Below are 17,291 nucleotides of genomic sequence, written 5' to 3'. Positions count from 1 at the left end.
CTGTATTTTTTAAATACACAGTTCTTTTTTCCTAAGGTTTATTTATTATTTTAGAGAGACAGAAGGAGCACACACAGGGGGAGGAGTAGAGGGAGAGAGAGAATCTGAAGCAGACTCCCTGTGGAGTGTGGAGCCCAATGCAGGGCTTTTTCTCATGACCTTGAGATCATGACCTGAGCTGAAATTAGGAGGTAAACACTTAGCTGACTGAGCCATCCAGGTGCTGTGATGCTAGAACTTATTATAGTGCCTTATATATGGAAACAGAATGTATGCACAAACAGTTAAAAAGGAACTGAGTGGGGGCACCTGGGTGGCTCAGTGGGTTAAAGCCTCTGCCTTCGGCTCAGGTCATGATTCCAGTGTCCTGAGATCGAGCCCCGAATCGGGCTCTCTGCTCAGCGGGGAGCCTGCTTCCTTTCCTCTCTCTCTGCCTGCCTCTCTGCCTACTTGTGATCTCTGTCTGTCAAATAAATAAATAAAATCTTAAAAAAAAAAAGGAACAGAGTGAATAATCTATAAAAAGATCCCAATTGCATATGATCATTTAGTATTTGGTAAAGGTGGCATCTCAGATCACTGGAGGAAAAGTTTAAATATGTGTTGTTAGGATAACTGGTCACCCTGTGAGGGAGAAAGAACACTGGATCCATAGCTCATAGCATACAGACACCAGGATGAAATTCAAAACAAAAATAACATCTAAATATTAAAACTATGAAATACCAGAAAAAAAATGTACCAGAAGATAGCACAGAGGAGGTCTTTTTAACCAAGATTTCAATCCAGAATCCATAAAAGAAAAAAATCTGATATATATGATAATATAAAAATGGAAAGAAAAAAACCAACAAAATCATCTGACTGGCAAAAAAAATTGACATAAAGTAAACTAAAAGACAAATGACAAAGGACTAATCATTTTAATAAAGAACTCCAAAGAGTCAATTAGATAAAGCCCTTCAATCTAATAGAAAAAAAAAATAGGCAGAGTATATAACTAGATAGATCATGGACAAGGAAATATAAAGCATCCTAAATGTGTTAAGAGATATGCTCAACCTTACCTCATAAAAAATCTATTTAAATTTATATCTAAATACCTTACTTCATCTATCAGATTGCCGGATGAAAAATGAGATGGAGAACAAGGTGTATACAATACTAATTTTATATGAAAGATGATGGAGTGGGGGTGGGGCGGAATTAGAATGTATTTACATTTGCATCTATATGCATAAGAAATTCTGGAAGGAGATACAACAAACTAACAATGGTTGCCTTTAAGGGTGGCGATGTGAACTAGGGAAGAGCCAGCATAGAAGGGAAACTTTTCGTTGTACGCCTTTTTTTTTTAAATAAACCATGTAAATGCATTTTTTTTAAAGAAGAAGATTATCACACTCCCAGGATTTTGACATATTCACTGGTACTTTTGTCGCAAGATGACGCATGCCCCCTTGGCTGCACGTACAGAAGAGGGTGTAAATGCTTCGAATCCAGCCTAATATGATTTGATCCAATCCTTTCCCCTCCCTAGTAATCCGCGAAGGATAGAAGCTGGAGCTCCGAGCTCGGAGTTCGCCATGAATGTTGCAGGTGAAATCAGCATCATCTAGAATCGCTAACTTTCACAGGCACTGGAGTGTTTGTTTGTAGAACGTGTGTGCTGAGCGTGCAGTCTGCAACTCCCTTGACGATTTGGTATGGATCTGAATCGAGTGTTAGTTGCTTGTTTTGCAGCTTTTTAATAGAAATGTAGGATGGTGATTGATACAGGCTTGAGATTACTCAGCTCCCTCTTAAGATGTATGTCTGAGCAGCTCCTACAAAGGGAGCATGGGACATCACGTGATGGAAGTGAATGGATCATAGGGATTGACTCACGAAACTCCCCCAGTTCACTGGTGAGGAAACGCTCCAGGCCAGGTGGAAGGTGCTCGGCTCGTCAGCAGTGAGCTAGAGCTTGAACCTGAGGTTCTGAGCTGGAACCTGCCAGTTCTGGGTTCTTTCCCATCTGCCCATTCCCCATGATCACAGAGGTCTTGGCTGGGTCAGTGCGGGGTTCGCACGGGGAAAGCGCAGTACCGGGGTGGCGGGTGAGGGCCACTCTGTTAGGAGGCTTGGGGTGTGACCAACAGGAAGCCTGACCCAAATGGGCTTTTACAAAGGAGAAAATAGCTAGTCAAGCTGTGAAGTCCGGTTAGCACCCTTGGTTTCTCTCTGGAACAAAAACCCTATTTTATTTTCTCATAGCCTGTAACACTCTTGAATGAATCTTCTTGAATTTGCTTATTTGGTAGCTCTGTGACAGCGCCGGCCTTTTATGGCTCATCCAGTTTCGTGTCTCCCATGCCGAGAGCACGTTTTAGGTGTTCCGTACGTGAATGCTTGTGGAAGGAGTTAAATCCCTGCCCTTGAGGTGCAAGGTGAAGGAGTGTGTGGGTCAGAGAGAGACTGCGCTCAGAAAATGTTCATGTGACAGTTCATGCTAGGGGCCCTGGAAAACCAAAGTCTGCTGTGCCTCACAAACTGGGGCAGCCTTTGGCTCTCTTCTCTTCCCTTGTTTTCTAGAGAATGTCTTCCCCTTCATGTTTTCCCTTCCACAGAAGCTCAGGGAGAAGCTTTCGTAACTGTGATTAGTGAACCTATGTTACAGGAGCAGTAGGGCCTCGAGATCTCTCAGCTCCGTAGAGAGGATGGCAGACTCTCCCCCAGTCCTGCCCCAGCCAGAGGCTCCTATGGTTTCTCCTTGGGTTAGAACCAGGATTATGCTTGACGGTATGCCATCTCAGAGCGTGAAAGGAGGAGTCTGGTTTGGGGAGGACACTTGCAGTGGGACACAGACAGACAGAGGACAGGAATCCAAAGTGGGAGTCCTGACTTACCTGTAGAGACTGGCGCCTGCCCTCGCCATACTTCTCCAGGTAGGTCAGGTTGTGCTTTGGCTGAATGGTTGTAAAGGTGGTTGTGGTGGTGGTGACCATCTTCCCTGTGTGTGCATTTCCATGGTGGTCACAAAGGTTTTCACCTAGGGCAGGTGTAGTCAGCAGATTCTAACTGGAAAACACAATTGTCGTTTGCTAGGTGCATGACCTTGGGCGAATCATTTAACTTCCTCGTCTCAGATTACACACCTACAAAGTGGGCATCAGAGCCCTTTTTCCTGTGTGTTTCCCAGGATTGATGTGAGAATTTAATGAGACAAAGCAGAGACAGAAGCTAGTCTTTCAGTGACCTTGTTTTATCCCCCCAAAGCAATAGATCTTAAAGATCTTCTTAGACTAAAGCCCTCGGTTTTAGAAGAAGGAACCAAAATGACAGGAGGTTTGGCCAGGGTCCTAGCCTTAGCTAGTAGAGGAAAATGTTTCTCAGCCTCCCTGAGAGTACTGTGGTAAGTAACATAATGCCCTCTCTTCCCCATGTTCCCCTGAAAAGATGTCCTCTCCCAATCTCCAGAAATTGTACAAGTCTATTACACGACAAAGGGGACTTGAGTTGCTAATCATTTCACCTTAAAATAAGGACAGGGTCCTGGATTACCCTGAGTAATCCTGAGTGAGTCCAGGGTACTCAGAAGAGTCTTTAAAGTAGAAGAAGGATGGGGCACTTGGCTGGCTAGGTTGGTAGAGCACACAACTCTTGATCTCAGGGTTGTAAGTTTTGTTTTTTTTTAAAGATTTTATTTATTTATTTGGCAGACAGAGATCAGAAGTAGGCAGAGAGGCAAGCAGAGAGAGAGGAGGAAGCAGGCTCCCTGCTGAGCAGAGAGCCCGATGCGGGGCTCCATCCCAGGACCCTGAGATCATGAGCCAAGCTGAAGGCAGAGGCTTTAACCCACTGAGCCATCCAAGCGCCCTCAGGGTTGTAAATTTGAGCCCCATATTGGGTGTTGAAATTACTTAAAAATAAAATCTTAAAAAAAAGTGGAAGAAGGAAGCAGATGAAATGATCAGAGTGATTCACTGTGAGGTCTCCACCCCCTGTTGCTGGCTTTGAAGGTGTAGAGGCAGAAAAGAAGCTGGATGAGGGAAGGAAACCAGTTCTCCCCTGGAGCCTCCAGAAGGAAGGCACCCTTGCCAGCACCTTGATTTCAGCTTCACTGAGACTCGTGGGACTTCTAACCTAGAGAATTATAGGTAAATCATTGGCATTGTTTTATGCTACTAAGCTTGAGGTATTTTGTTATAGCAGCCCTAGAAAATGGATACAGGTATGATTACAAATGAGAGAACTGAGCAGAGAAAGGTAGAGACTTTTTCTAAGTCATAAATCTCAGCTACTTCGGGAACTTTTTCTAGAGAAAGAAATTGATGTGTTGAGTGTATTTAATAATGGCTCTGAGAGATGGCCTGGAAGAGATTAGGATATTAAATAGATGGTCTTAGAAAGAAATCTTCCTCTCTTTCTGGCTAGCCAGCATTCCACCCATGGAGGGTCAAGAGTTTTAAAATCTATTATGTTCTCAGTGACCTGGTGTAATCATTACTTGTCCTGATGAGTAGGCGGTTTGCCTTTTTTTTTTTTTTTTTTTCCCCAAGACCAGAGAACATTTTAGTGGGAGGGTAAAAAATAAGAAGTTGGAGCAGAAACCATTTGTGTGTAATTGGAAGTAGAGACTTTGGTGTACATCCTTTTTCAGGATGATTTCCCCTGTGCCCAATTAGCACTAGGTAGGAAGGAGTAGCTTAATGCAGAGCCCACGCTGTGCCAGAAACTTCTCTTGCTGTTGTTCTCTTGTTGGGGCTGATGCACGTTGGTGAGCACATCTGAGCAAGGTTGCCGTTCATAGACACGGAATGCTGGCTGGGATCCTGGTGGGCATTCTACCTAGCGGTATTTGTGTTGGTGGCATTAAGCTATTAAGATGACAACATTTCTACCAAAATTAAGTCACTTATGTGTTGTCTGGACTCTTCTATTTATACCTCTTTAACTCAGCACGTTGTCTGTACCCTTAGCGACTCAGCTAGGATATGCTCACTGATCCCACTCCAGACTTGACATTTGCCTGGTGGTTCTTTTGCATCAGCTCTTGGCCTCTTCCTCATTTTGATCTTGCTAGCCCTGCCCTGTGGCTCTGACCTTGCTTCCGGTTCAGTCTGCTCCCTGGAAAGACAAGCCACTAAAGCCAGGAAGGAGAAATAGCCTGTGTGGGGCCTGGTATCTCCAGGACAGCAAAGGGGCCAGAGCCCAGCCTCCTGGACTCCCTCCCTTGCCCCTAAACCACATTCTCCTCCAGCCAGTCTGTGTGGGGACATCACTGCTGGACTGGACATGGCTTATGCCTTCCAGTCTCCAAGCCAGCCTCATAGTTCTTTGGGGGAAACTAGTCATGAATTTCTGTTTTCTCTATGCTAAATGCTGACAGCAGAGAAGAAGCTGAGACACCTGGGAGATGGTGATGTCTGGCAGGTGTAATAAAATGGATCAAGGGAGACCCAAGGCCAGACAGTGACTGAGGGCACCTGGCCACCTGGTACCCAATGTCCAGTTCCGGTGGCTCCCTGATCACACAAATAGCCCGCAGCTGAATGGATCTTATTGTACCAAAACGGATGTGAATTACCTATGTTCTGTGGGTTTCTGGCCAATCCATGTGCTTGAGAGAGGTTTCTCACATCTTGCTCAGGATAGTTGAGCCCAGGCCCATGGACCAGCCTGGCATCTTTACTGTTCTGTGCTCACGGATGGTTTTCTTTTTGAGCAGAGGCAAGCCTGCAGAAGTTTCTCAGGCCATTTGCATTCAACACCTGCTGGAGGCTATGGAAATAAAATGATGTATACATGATAGATAATAATAAGAGATGTAACACTTGTCATTTGCTAACAGTGCTATTCATTATTCTTTGCAGCAGTGGGATGTGATAGACTCATGTTATCTTCTTCCTGAGGAGGAAAGATATGCGCATGGGGTGTGGGAATCACATTTCGTGTCTTTGCTCCCTGCTTGGGACGTGAAGTTCCAGAACCCCTCAGACGCTGCTTGGAGAGGTGGCCTGGCCTCTCCTCTAGGTTGGCTGAAAAGATCGGAAGTCCCTGTCCTGGCAGAGCCTGGCCAGGTCCTCAGGCTTCGATCGACTTGGTCCCCTGAGTTGTGGCCGAAGCATGTTGCCCAAACACGGCATCCCAGGATGTCCTGCCCTGTGGATGCTCGTGGGGTAGTTAAGGAGGTCTTGACGAGAGGAGTGCTCTTCCGGTCGTCACCAATCACTAAATTTCATACTTATGACATTGTGCATTCCCTACTGTGATTATGTGTAGCGTTAGGGAACTCAGGGCTTGAGACAGCTCAGACAGCCCAGGCACTTCTTGATACGGAGCTGGAATGGGTCTCTGGCCCCATGTTTATTCCCTGCAGCCAGAGAGAAGGATCCTTATCTTCTTCCTTTGTGACATGTCTTGGACAGTTGAAGGCGCCCCTTTAATTAACTCTCTAACCGTTCTTCCTCGGACACACCCATGTCTGAATCCCAACATATTCCTTTTTGCCCTCCTGAATAGGATCCACTTCATCTGTTTTCTCTCTTAAAGTGGAATTCCCAGCCCAGCATCACCCAGCTTCTTCCAGATTTTTTTCTAGGAGTAGCCTTGGGGCAGGTAGAAAAATGGTCTGTATCAGGGTTTGGCAAACTTTCTAACTAAAGGGCTAATTAGTAAATCATTTGGCTTTACAGGTCAAATTTACAGGCTTTGACAGGTCTTTGTTGCATCCTCTCCAGTAGCTTTCTAGTGTAGCACGAAGGCAGCCACAGACTGTATGTAAACAAGTGAGTGTGGCTGTATTTCAATCAGTCTTGATTCATGGATGCTCTAATTTGAATTTCATGTAACTTTCATGCGTCACAAAATACTCTTCATTTGACTTTTTTTCCCCCCATCTGCTTAAAAAAAAATGTAAAGACTGCTCTTAGCTCATCTGTCATACAGAAACAGGTGGTAGGTTAGATTTGGGTGGTGGGCTGCATTTTGCTGACCTCTAGTCTGTGTTCTGTCAGTAAGGTCCCTCAGTCGAAACACAGACAGTTGCCTTCACCCAAGCCTGAAGTAACACCCCTGCTGAAGGAGGAAAACATGGCCCTCTGCCGAAGAGGAGAAGGGGGAAGTCAGAGGGCCAGTTAATGTAGTCTTTACAACTTTAGTATGAATTAGCTCTAATGACTTCCTCTTGTAAAAAACACTTGCCAGTTTCTCAAACATGAATTATTTTATTCTGTCCTTAGAGCACCTGTGAAATGGATACTTTCATATCTACCTTCATGGATGAGGAGAAAGTCCCTTGAAGCTTAAGTGACTATCTTGGGCTCCACAGTTCAGACAGATCTGAGGCTCGATTCACGTTCTCTTCCTACCTGTGTTAGAGTATAACAGACCATTCCTTGGGCACCTGCTTGTGCCTGGAACACTGCCAGAGAAGGAAATATGGATGGGTAAGGTACAGCCCCAGACGAGAGAGCTCAGAGCCTCATGGGCAAAATATCTGGTGACAGATATTCTAACCACTCCTTGGTTAGAATCTCCTGGAAGCTCAGAAAAGGGGACCCTCCCCTAGCACAGCTGTGGACTGGAGCACTTCTTGAGGGCCATTTTGCTCTGACAGAGGACATGGGGTGGGCAGGCTTGCGATTCTGGTGTCTGGAAATGACAACTTGGGGGTTAGAATGAAGGTCTTGGGGAGGATAGAAAGTGAGCGCCTTTCTTCCCCGCCTCATGAGCTTGCCTGTGGCAGCCCCGTTGTCAAGCAAGAGTTCTTTCAACCAAACCTGTTTTCTTCACGTATAACTGGTGGGTGTTAAAGAGGGCGGTGCGGGACCTTCTGAAACTGATGGGTTCCTGGAACAGAGGCTTCAAGGTGCACTCAGCCCCCCAGGCTCAGGCGGGGAAGGCCCTCGAAAGTGAGCTCCTTCTGTTCTCCCTCAGTTATAAATAAGATCCGCGTAGTTGGGATGGAGGGAGCATGCCGGCTGCTTGTTATTTCTGGGACCCCTTGCATGAAATACAGACTCCCTAGCATCACCTGTCAGATCTGGCAGTTTTTGTTTCATTAAAAATAAAACAGAAAGCCCTCTAAGCAGTGGCATTAAAGAACATCTGGAAAATAACCCTCTGCTTTCCCAGGGAAGATGTCAGTACGTCCAAGGCAGGACTGATGAAAGGATTTTTGAAGCAGTCAAGAAAAGAAAATGGCTCAGGCTTCAGGGAAGTTGGCATAAGAAGTGAGGGGAGGGGGAAAAAAAAAACTGACCTAGAAAACATGTCTGTCTTCGAAAACAGTAGTTCTGGTGGCTAACTCTTACTAGCTGATCTTGCTTAATATGTTTTGGTCCAAGATGGCTGTCCAAGCAGACAGTAACAGATACTTTTCCTTTGTGAGCCAGTTAACAAGTAATTAAGCCTCCTTGGCATGAACATCAGTGGCCATCGGTATCGTGGGGGGTTCAGAAGAAGCAGACGCCCACCCCCCCCATGGCTCATTGAACTTACTTCCAGCAGAGGAAATGGGCGAGTTAAGTCCTACATCAAACCATGGAAGGCTAACAAAGGATTGGGCCGAGGTGGAGATTCCAGATGCTGTAGGAAAAGGGGAGGGTCGTGGTAGGCTAGAGTTGTTAGCAGAGGCCTTTGAGGAGAACGTGGGACCTGAAAGAATTTACATCAGTGGAGAAAATCAAAAGGACATTTAAGGAAGAGAAAACAGTGCACCAAGATACTCTCTTCTCCTTGCCTACCACATTCCCTACCCATGACCTTGCCTCATCATTCCTTGAGAAGACTGAGTCCATTCAATGTGAGTTCATCTTTCCCCTCCCGGACTTTAGAACCTTCTGGTATCTGTATCCACCTCTCTCCCTCCTGTAACAAAGGAGGATTCAGGTCCCTGCTGGTCTAAGGCCGGTTCTTCCCTGTCTTGGGGATCTCATCCCCTCTCGCTCTACTCATCCATGTTGTCCTTCCAAAGCCAGCTCATCTCCCCTGGGCACCCAAGTCCTCTTTCACTGTGATAGAACATTTTCCCGTTAGTATATAAATACATCTGGCATCACCTATGTTAAAAATAAACCCATCTGACTACACATTCCGCCTTGCATCAGTCAGCTCTGTCCTCCATAGTCCTGGGCAACAGATACCCGCAGCATCACGGGGGCGGACAAGAAGGATGTGTGTCCTTGCTCCTCGGCCCGTGGGCTGGCCCGAGGGCTCCACAGATCTAGGCTGGGCTCCCAAGCTATGGGTTGTCTGTCTAGTCTATGCCACAGGTCATCCATCCTCCCTCGTCCAGAGGCTGCCCAAAGTATGTGCTTCTTGTGGAGGAGGACAAGAGAGAGACAAGAGAGCAAGCCCAAGCAAGCAAGCATATCTTAAGCCCTTGTTGAGGGCATATCTGCACCTCTCATGGGCCAAGTCACGTCGGGTGTCCAAGCCCAGCGTCAGTGGCCTGGGGATTACACTCCTCTCATGGAGACCGAGAGAGGGAGCGAATGCTTGCTGAACAGAATAGACCATGTTCTTTCTTCTTCACTGTCTTTGTTCTGGTTCTCTGGATAGCCAAACTTTTGGAAGGGGTTGTCTACGCAGGATGTCCTCAGTTCCTCCTGTCCCTTTTCCTCTTCCTCTCACTCCACTGGTTCTGCCACAGCGACCCCTCCTGGGCCCATCCTGTCCAGGCCAGCAACACTGTCCCCACTGTCAAGGCCAATGCATGTGTTTCCATCCTTGTCTTATTTCCTCCACCTCGTGGGTCCCTCCCTCTTTCTCTTTCTCTGGAGCAGCTCCTGGTTTTCCTCCTCTCTCCCTGACGCCTCGTCGGCCCCCAGCTCCGTGGTCGCATTTCTAATAAGTTGGTCTGGAGCTCCTCTTCTCTTCTCTGCTTTCTCTAAACCCCATCACTGTTCACAGACTTTGAACACAGTCTCTCTGTTGGTGACTCCTGAATGTCTGTTTGTAATTCAGGAATCTGATTTCTACCCTTTTCCCGAATTCACCCATTGTGACGTTTGACATGTGGATGTCACAGTCACTCCCAAACTTAACACTTCCACATGGAATTGTTCCTTCCTCTATAATTTGCCACTCACTGTCCTCACCCTCTGCTAAACAGACCATGATGTCACCTGCCTCAGAACCTTCGTGAAGACTGTTTTTTAAGCCTGAAATGCCTTTTCCTCTTCTCCGGATCCGTGCTCTCCCTCTCGTGACTGGTGTCTGGTCCTCATCCGGGTCCTGAAGACACCTGTCATTACCCCAGAGAAGCCTTCCTTCTTCCTTCAGTCCCCCACCATGCTGCCTCATTTTTGTAGGTGTTTTCCTAGTTAGCATCATGGGTCATTCTTTTTTTTTTTTGATGTTTTCTGACTCTCTTTGAAGGATGTGCACTTCTTACTTAGCAGACAGTCAGTAAATATTGGTTGAATTAGTGAGTTTGAAAGGCCCTTGGAGAGTGTCGAGCTCCCTGTCTGCCAGGCTGCAGGCCGTGGGCCCCCAGAGGGCTCTGGAAATGTGACCCCGGGTCCGAGGACCCACATAGAACTCCTGTCACTGCTGTGCTGTTGGATCACAAGTAATAAATCTTCCTCAAAGGTGGATTATTGTTTTTCAAATGATGCCATTGTAACGAATAACGTACAAATTCATTTGAAGGTGTTTCTAAATTCATAGGGCTATTTTATCTCACCTGTGAACATAATTTGTATAACTTCTATCTTTATAGCTCATAACCACAGCTGCAGAAGGAGGAAGGTACTTGCTCAAGGTCACATTCTTCTGCAGTAGAAAGGCCTGGAGGGGGTTGAAAAGGAAAGGTCAAGGGACTGGGGAGCTGTCGAGCCTGGTGATTAAGAGCGAGGCCGTGAGGCAGACACTCTGAAGGTACCTGGGCGAGCGGGGCGGTCCCCTGCCCACGGGCCTGAGCTGCTGTGTGTGGTTGAAAGGAAGGGCCCGGGTAGGCGGTAGCAGGTGTCCAGGTCAAAGAGCTAGTGACCCCATGTTCCTGAAAAGCAAGGTTAGCCTGGAATAGAGTGTGGTCCCAGTCCACTGAAGGCCTGACAGCCAGGGTAGCCTGTGGTGGTGGCAGAGCCGATGTCACCTGTGGGCGAGAACTGAGTGCGTCCGTGAGGAGAGCCTCCGGAAGCAGGAGAGAGCTGAAGGGTCATGGTCATGCATGGAGTGGGGAGGGCATGGCTGCTCACAAGCATAGAACAAGGCAGAGGGGAGTGTTGGCGTGACCCGGGGGGAGGTCTGGCAGAGGTGGCAGCGTCTTGTGCGGGATTTGAGATTCCTCTGGTGAGCACAGGGGTGCCCAGGCCAGGGTGTGGAAGAGACTGAGTTTCTGGCCTCGCTCTCTGTGCCTCCGGCTCCATCCCTGTTGCTGTCCCGTGGGTAAGGCTCCCTCGTTGTCTTTTGGCTCAGATTTGAACTCATCTGTGGTTATACCCAGGGGCATCTTTTTTTTTTTTTTTTAAAGATTCTATTTATTTATTTGACATAGAGAGATCACAACTAGGCAGAGAGGCAGACAGAGAGAGGAGGAAGCAGGTTCCCCACTGAGCAGAGAGCCCCATGCGGGGCTCGATCCCAGGACCCTGAGATCATGACCCGAGCTGAAGGCAGAGGCTTAACCCACTGGTCCACCCATGTGTCCAGGGGTATCTTTTTGAAGCACTGGCTCCGTCCTTTCTCTAGAAGTCTCTGTCTTGCTCCTGGACCACTTCTCCGGATGCCTGAAAGATGGGGAATGAGGAGTGGAGACTCTGAGTTCGGCTTCTCGCCAGACAAGTCAGTCTGGTCTGGTTAAATGCCATCAGCGGGGGCGCGGGCTCTCTTCTGTCTGTCTTGTGGGCCTGGCACCCTCGCCTGTTAGCAGATGTCTGCTTGAAGTGGCGTACCCCGCGTGTGGAGGGCTGCACTGTACCCCCTGCAGGGCGGAGTGTGACACACGCACTGTCTTGACCACTCCCACTGGTGATGGCTGAGCCGGCTCGGAGAGATGAGGCTGAGGTGAAGCGAGGTTAAGTGACTTGCTTCAGGCACTAAGTTATCAAGCAGCAGAGCCATTATCCCGGTCCACACGCATGCTGCTCCTCTGCTGCCACCTGAGCCCTGTCCCCAAGGAGGTCACCAGCCCCATGTCCATGACCCAGGCACGCTGAACTTTGGCTCAGAATGTCGAAGCCGTTCATAAACGTGGAGGAGCTGGTCATGTCTCCTGCAGGGCTTCCAGTGCCACACTGGACGGCTGGCCCTGAGGTTTCTGCTTTCTTGCATCAGCCATGTTAGTTCAGTGCAAGCTCCAGTCCCCCGTCCCCATCCAGAGCCACACCTTCAGGGTTCCAGAATCGACTGTTTGAGCTTCAGCCAACACACTGAACCACCTGATAGCTTTCTTGTCCCAAACAGCTCTCCTCTGTTAGCCTTGTCTTTCACTTTTCTGAGACTCTCTCACCACAAAAAAAAAAAAAAAAAAAAAAAAAAAAAAGGAAGGATAGTAATGCAAATTTTGGAATTCTGTGTTGAGGACTGAGGACGAGGGTGAGCTGAGGCTGAACTGGAGGTTTGGAACCCAGTGCGCTTTCCCCTCTGCTCTGTGCTGCATGCCATCAGCCTGGAGAAATGGTGTGCCTCAGTCCATCCCCAAGCCCCTCGGGGAGCTAAGGGGGTCCCTGGCTGCTTCCCAGGAATCAGCCTGTCACCAGGATTTTCCAGGCCTTTCGTGCTCCCCCTGTCTGAAGGGTGACACAGCAGCAAGAGAGGAAGCAGGCACCTACAGCTGAGTGACTGCCCTTCCCTTGGGTCACCCAGGGGGCTTGGTGACAGGGTTGTGGGGAAGGTCTTGGCCCGCGGCTGCCTGACATGGGGAGTGCAGGGCTGCCCGCAGAACCACGGTGTCCTGAGCCTGTTCCCGGCCAGGCGCCCAGGCCTTTCCACAGACGGACGGGCAGAGGCGAACACTCGGGGAAGGGTAGGGAGACCGGCTGAAAGTCCATGATCCCAGGCCCGGCCAGTCCCCACGTTCTCACTGTCCCCTCCTGCCTCCTGTTCTGTTTTCTTTAACCAGAACCGTCAGGAGGAAATGATCAGACCGGCAGCTTGTTAACAGTCATCGATTCACTGCGTTCCCTTCACCAGGTGCTGTGAAGAGACAAGCTAGATGCGGGCCTCAAACAAGAAAGCCCTGCTTGGCCCTGGAGCAGATGCGTGCCTGGCTCCCTGACTCTCCTGGCCTTTGATCCCCACAGCTACAGGCTCTTGGGGCCCCCCTGCAGCTTCTGACCCACCTCCAGGCTCTGTGATCCATCTGGGTCCTTCTCAGAGAGAGAAGGTCCCACCATCCCCGTCTGCCTGGCTCTTTCTGGCTTTGGCCCTGAATGCGCCACGTCTTGGGAAACCCATCAGTCCCAGGCAGGCTAGACAGTTGGTTATGCTAGCAGGAACACTTGATCACTATCATTGCCAGTCATAATAGATACCGAGCACTTCCTCATGCACCAAGCTGACCTGTGCCACACGTTCTAAAGCTTTGGGAGGCCAATCCATGCTCCCTTTTAGGAAGCTGAGACAGAAGTTGCAGCTAATTTATCTGGCTAACCTATCATTTCCCTGAACCCCTAACTTGTGTGTTGAGCATCTATCTGGTCAGGTTCCTATGGGGTCTCCCCAATCCTCTTGTTCTAAAAACTGGTCTCCTCCTAGCTTCTGCCTTGTCCTGGTCTGTGGCTGTCAGCCTCTCCTCTGGCTGAGGTTCAGTGATTGCTCCAGTCTAGTGTGACCACGGTCAGCCTTGTCCCAGAATTCTGTAAGAGCCTTGAGTGTCACACGTGAATTTCAGTCCCTAGGCTTGGCCTTGACACCTGCATTCTGGATCCTGGTGGCTGTTTTTACCTGCGCCTGCTCATTGACATCTCATGAAATTTATGGAATATTGACCTGACAGTGAAAAACAGAATGATTGTTCAGGGGCGAGGTGGCGGGGGGGGGGGTCGGTTCTAAGGCTGCGGGTGGTTCATCCTCGTGGTCGCGTGGCTGACCGGGAGCTGTGCTCACTGCCGCTGCCCAGTGTCACGACAGTATCGTACTACGTATTGCTAGCCTGAGAAAAGATCAAAGTTCAAAATGTAAAGTATGCTTTATGTTGAATGTGTATCGCTTCGCATCAGGGCAAAGTCAGAGGGGTGCCAGGGAACCTGCTGTAAATCAGAGACTGTCTGTAGCTGGTGCTTGGTTGGCCTTCCTGGGATTATCTGCTCCTTGTCCTGTTGGCATAGCATGGGGAACAAGTTCTTTTCATATCAGCCTCAGCATCGCGTCACTCGCCCAGGAGACCACTGAAAATAACCTCAGGCACTCCAGAGGCCTGTATAAATGACTTTTGGGTAGGGTGGGCTCTCGATTAAAATCGAATTGATTCAGATCATGATTTGAATCACTAGTCAGGAAGAGTCGATTAAATCAATATTTTCCCTTCAAAAATGCATTCGTTTTTGATATAATTTTAATGCATAGTCTTCACAACTCTGACAGAGATAGATGTGGTTTTCATTTTTAGAAGTTACATACCATGCATTTTTAAGCCATGATTTATTTTGACATTTCATTGAATCAATTTTGCAGCCACTTCTGAGTCTTGAGTGATGACTTGGTTATTTTATTTACCAAAGCTAATCAAACAAATGTGTATAATTTTCCCAACAAAATAAGCATGTGCACTTTTGAATGTTTTAACTATTTTTTTGCTGTAAATGTAAAAATGTGTCTTTGCTGAGATAAATTAGACTGTTTGGGGGGGCAGATTCAACCCAAAACACTTACCTGTTTTGGAGTTAACTCAGTCTTTACCTTTCCTTTCTGCTTATTTGCATATTAGAAGAGAAAGACAAGTTTTCATGGCTCCCAGATGATTTTTATTTTTATTTTTTCAAAGATTTTATTTACTTATTTGAGAAAGAGAGAGTACACACCAGTGTGAGGAAGGGGCAGAGGGAGAAGCAGACTCCCCGCTGAGCAGAGAGCCTGGTGTGGGGCTTGAACCCAGGATCCTGAGATCATGACCTGAGCCGAAGGCAGATGCTGAACTGACAGAGCCACCCGAGGCATCCCCCAAATGATTTTTAAATTTATAATGAATTTGTCTTTTCTGGAAGACATTCTTGGATGTGTAGAGAAGAAATAGTTATGGTCACATGAACTCGATTGATACCCCTCTTCAACGTTGTTGAGAAGCCATGTGCTTGATGTCTGCGAGCCATTGGCATGGCCTTCTGGAAGCCTTACCAGTGTCTTTTGTGATTGAGCTTTACCCTATCTGAAACAAATTCTTTTTATGGGGATCAGTGGATTTTATTTTAAGAAAGTATTTTCACAGTAACAAATCATTTTTAGGGTACACATTTGGAGTCAGACACAGTCTTAGAGAAAGCTGTCTTCTGGGAGGGCTACTTCTCTTCTGTCAGCATCAGAATGTTTGGGATGCATACATACGGCTTTAGAGGCCCAGACGACGTAGTTGGGTTTATGAGTTCGTCTCTGTATTATCTGATCCTGCTTCTGGCATCATCTCTTAGAACTCGGCCATATGCATTCTCTGCCTGCTGGAAAGGCAAGTGTCTGTTGTTACTTGAATGGATAAAGAAAATGTGACACAAATATACAATGGAACATTATTTGGACATAAAAAAGGAAATTCTGTTATTTGTGACAGTATGAATGAACCCGAAGGTCATTACACTCAGTGAAATATGCTAGACACAGAAAGAGAAGTCTACGTGATCTTACTTGTGTGTGGAATCTAAATAGTCAAAGTCACAGAGGCAGAGTAGAATGGTGGCAGCCGGAAAGGGAAATGGGGACATACAGGCCAAGGGTACAAAGTTCCAGGTGTAAGGATGAATGAATTCTGGGCACCCAGTGTACAGTGTGATGACTGTACTTAATAATGCTTTATTTTTAATTAACTTATTATGATTATTATTTATTATGTTCAGTTAGCCAGTATATAGGCTTGGAATTTGCTGAGAGTAGACCAGAAAAAAAAAAAGGGAACTATGTGATATGATGATGGTATATTATGTTAATAAAAGAAAAAAAGGACCTGTATTTTTCCAAGTTGTTTAGTTTTTTTTTGTTTGTTTGTTTTTGTTTTAGGACTTGGAATATAAAAACATTTTGTTTACCCTTTCCATATAGTCCTAATTGAATAGAATCATATTATTTTAGAGTTGGAAAGAACGCAGTGATTTCCTAGTCCTGTCCTCAAACTAACTCTTTAATGTAAAGATTCAGTGACTTACACAGGTGACAGGCCTGGGATGGGAAACCATGTCCTCTGAGTCTCCTGGAAGAGGGTGTTTTCTGTAATAAACCATGCCTGGACTTTGGTAATTTCCCCTTACAGTCTTCCTCTTCCGGAAAGAAATGATTCTTTAAATCTCTTCTCCATATACCAGCATCTATCTTTTATTCTTTTAAAGCTGTCCTTTGCTGGTGCTGTGCTTTGAGTTAACCATGGAATGGTTTCTTAGCAGGGATGCCAGATTCAGCAAATAGGACTAGAAGACACCAGTTATAGTTGAATTTCAGCTAAACAATGAATATGTTTTTAGTATAAGTATGTCCCAAATATGGCATGGGACATACTTATACTAAAAACTGAACAGGGGTGCCCTGTATTTTATATTGTGATCCCATTCTCCCTGTTATTCGGGGTATTGTCTTTTGTTTGGTTTCCTGTGATGTCTGTAAGGTGTCAAGTTATGTACAGAATCCACCTTCTAGGTGGCCAGACATCTTGAGTTGTACTTTCAAAATATACTCTACTCTTCTTTGTTGTTTCATTAAAACAAAACAAAACCAAACCACTTACTTTGGTCCACTCTGGTTTTGCCCCTTGTAACATTTTCATGAATATGCACCACTGGAGCCCTTCCGGAAGGGATCCTGATGCTTGCAGAGCCCATCCGTGCCCAATGCAGCCTGCGAGGCCCCAGACTGCAAGGGGCTGGTGTGACGCGGGACTGCCAGGGGCCGGAGTGGTATCTAGAGCATACCGCCTGGGCCTCCCTGGGAGCAGCGGGAGGTTCAGTGAGAGGGGGCTGAGTGACCTGAACCTTACTGGACCCAGAACGGGAGATCGAGACCCCCGTGACCCAAGAAGCCTGTGGAAAGCTCGTGCTGACACACTCCATCAGCTGGTGGATGGGAACCTCACCGGGAAGCTGATTATTGTGAGATGCGTAGCTTTCTCACTAGAGGGGCACATCTTGTCTGTCTGTCTTCCCTCCTGAAGCTCTGGGTTCAGAAAA

The 17,291-nt window shown here is 47.2% G+C and overlaps 1 protein-coding gene across 1 annotated transcript in view; it reads left to right on the top strand.

Annotated features, from left to right (window-relative positions):
• Positions 1 to 17,291, top strand: part of GALNT14 (polypeptide N-acetylgalactosaminyltransferase 14) — a 209,396-nt gene that overhangs the window by 34,167 nt on the left and 157,938 nt on the right. The gene's annotated exons all lie outside the window — the stretch shown is intronic.

Source organism: Mustela putorius, unplaced genomic scaffold, assembly GCF_011764305.1.
Source record: "Mustela putorius furo isolate JIRA1106 unplaced genomic scaffold, ASM1176430v1.1 tig00000281_pilon_pilon_pilon, whole genome shotgun sequence".
Lineage (NCBI taxonomy): Eukaryota > Metazoa > Chordata > Mammalia > Carnivora > Mustelidae > Mustela > Mustela putorius.
This window is presented reverse-complemented; position numbering and strand designations above follow the sequence as displayed.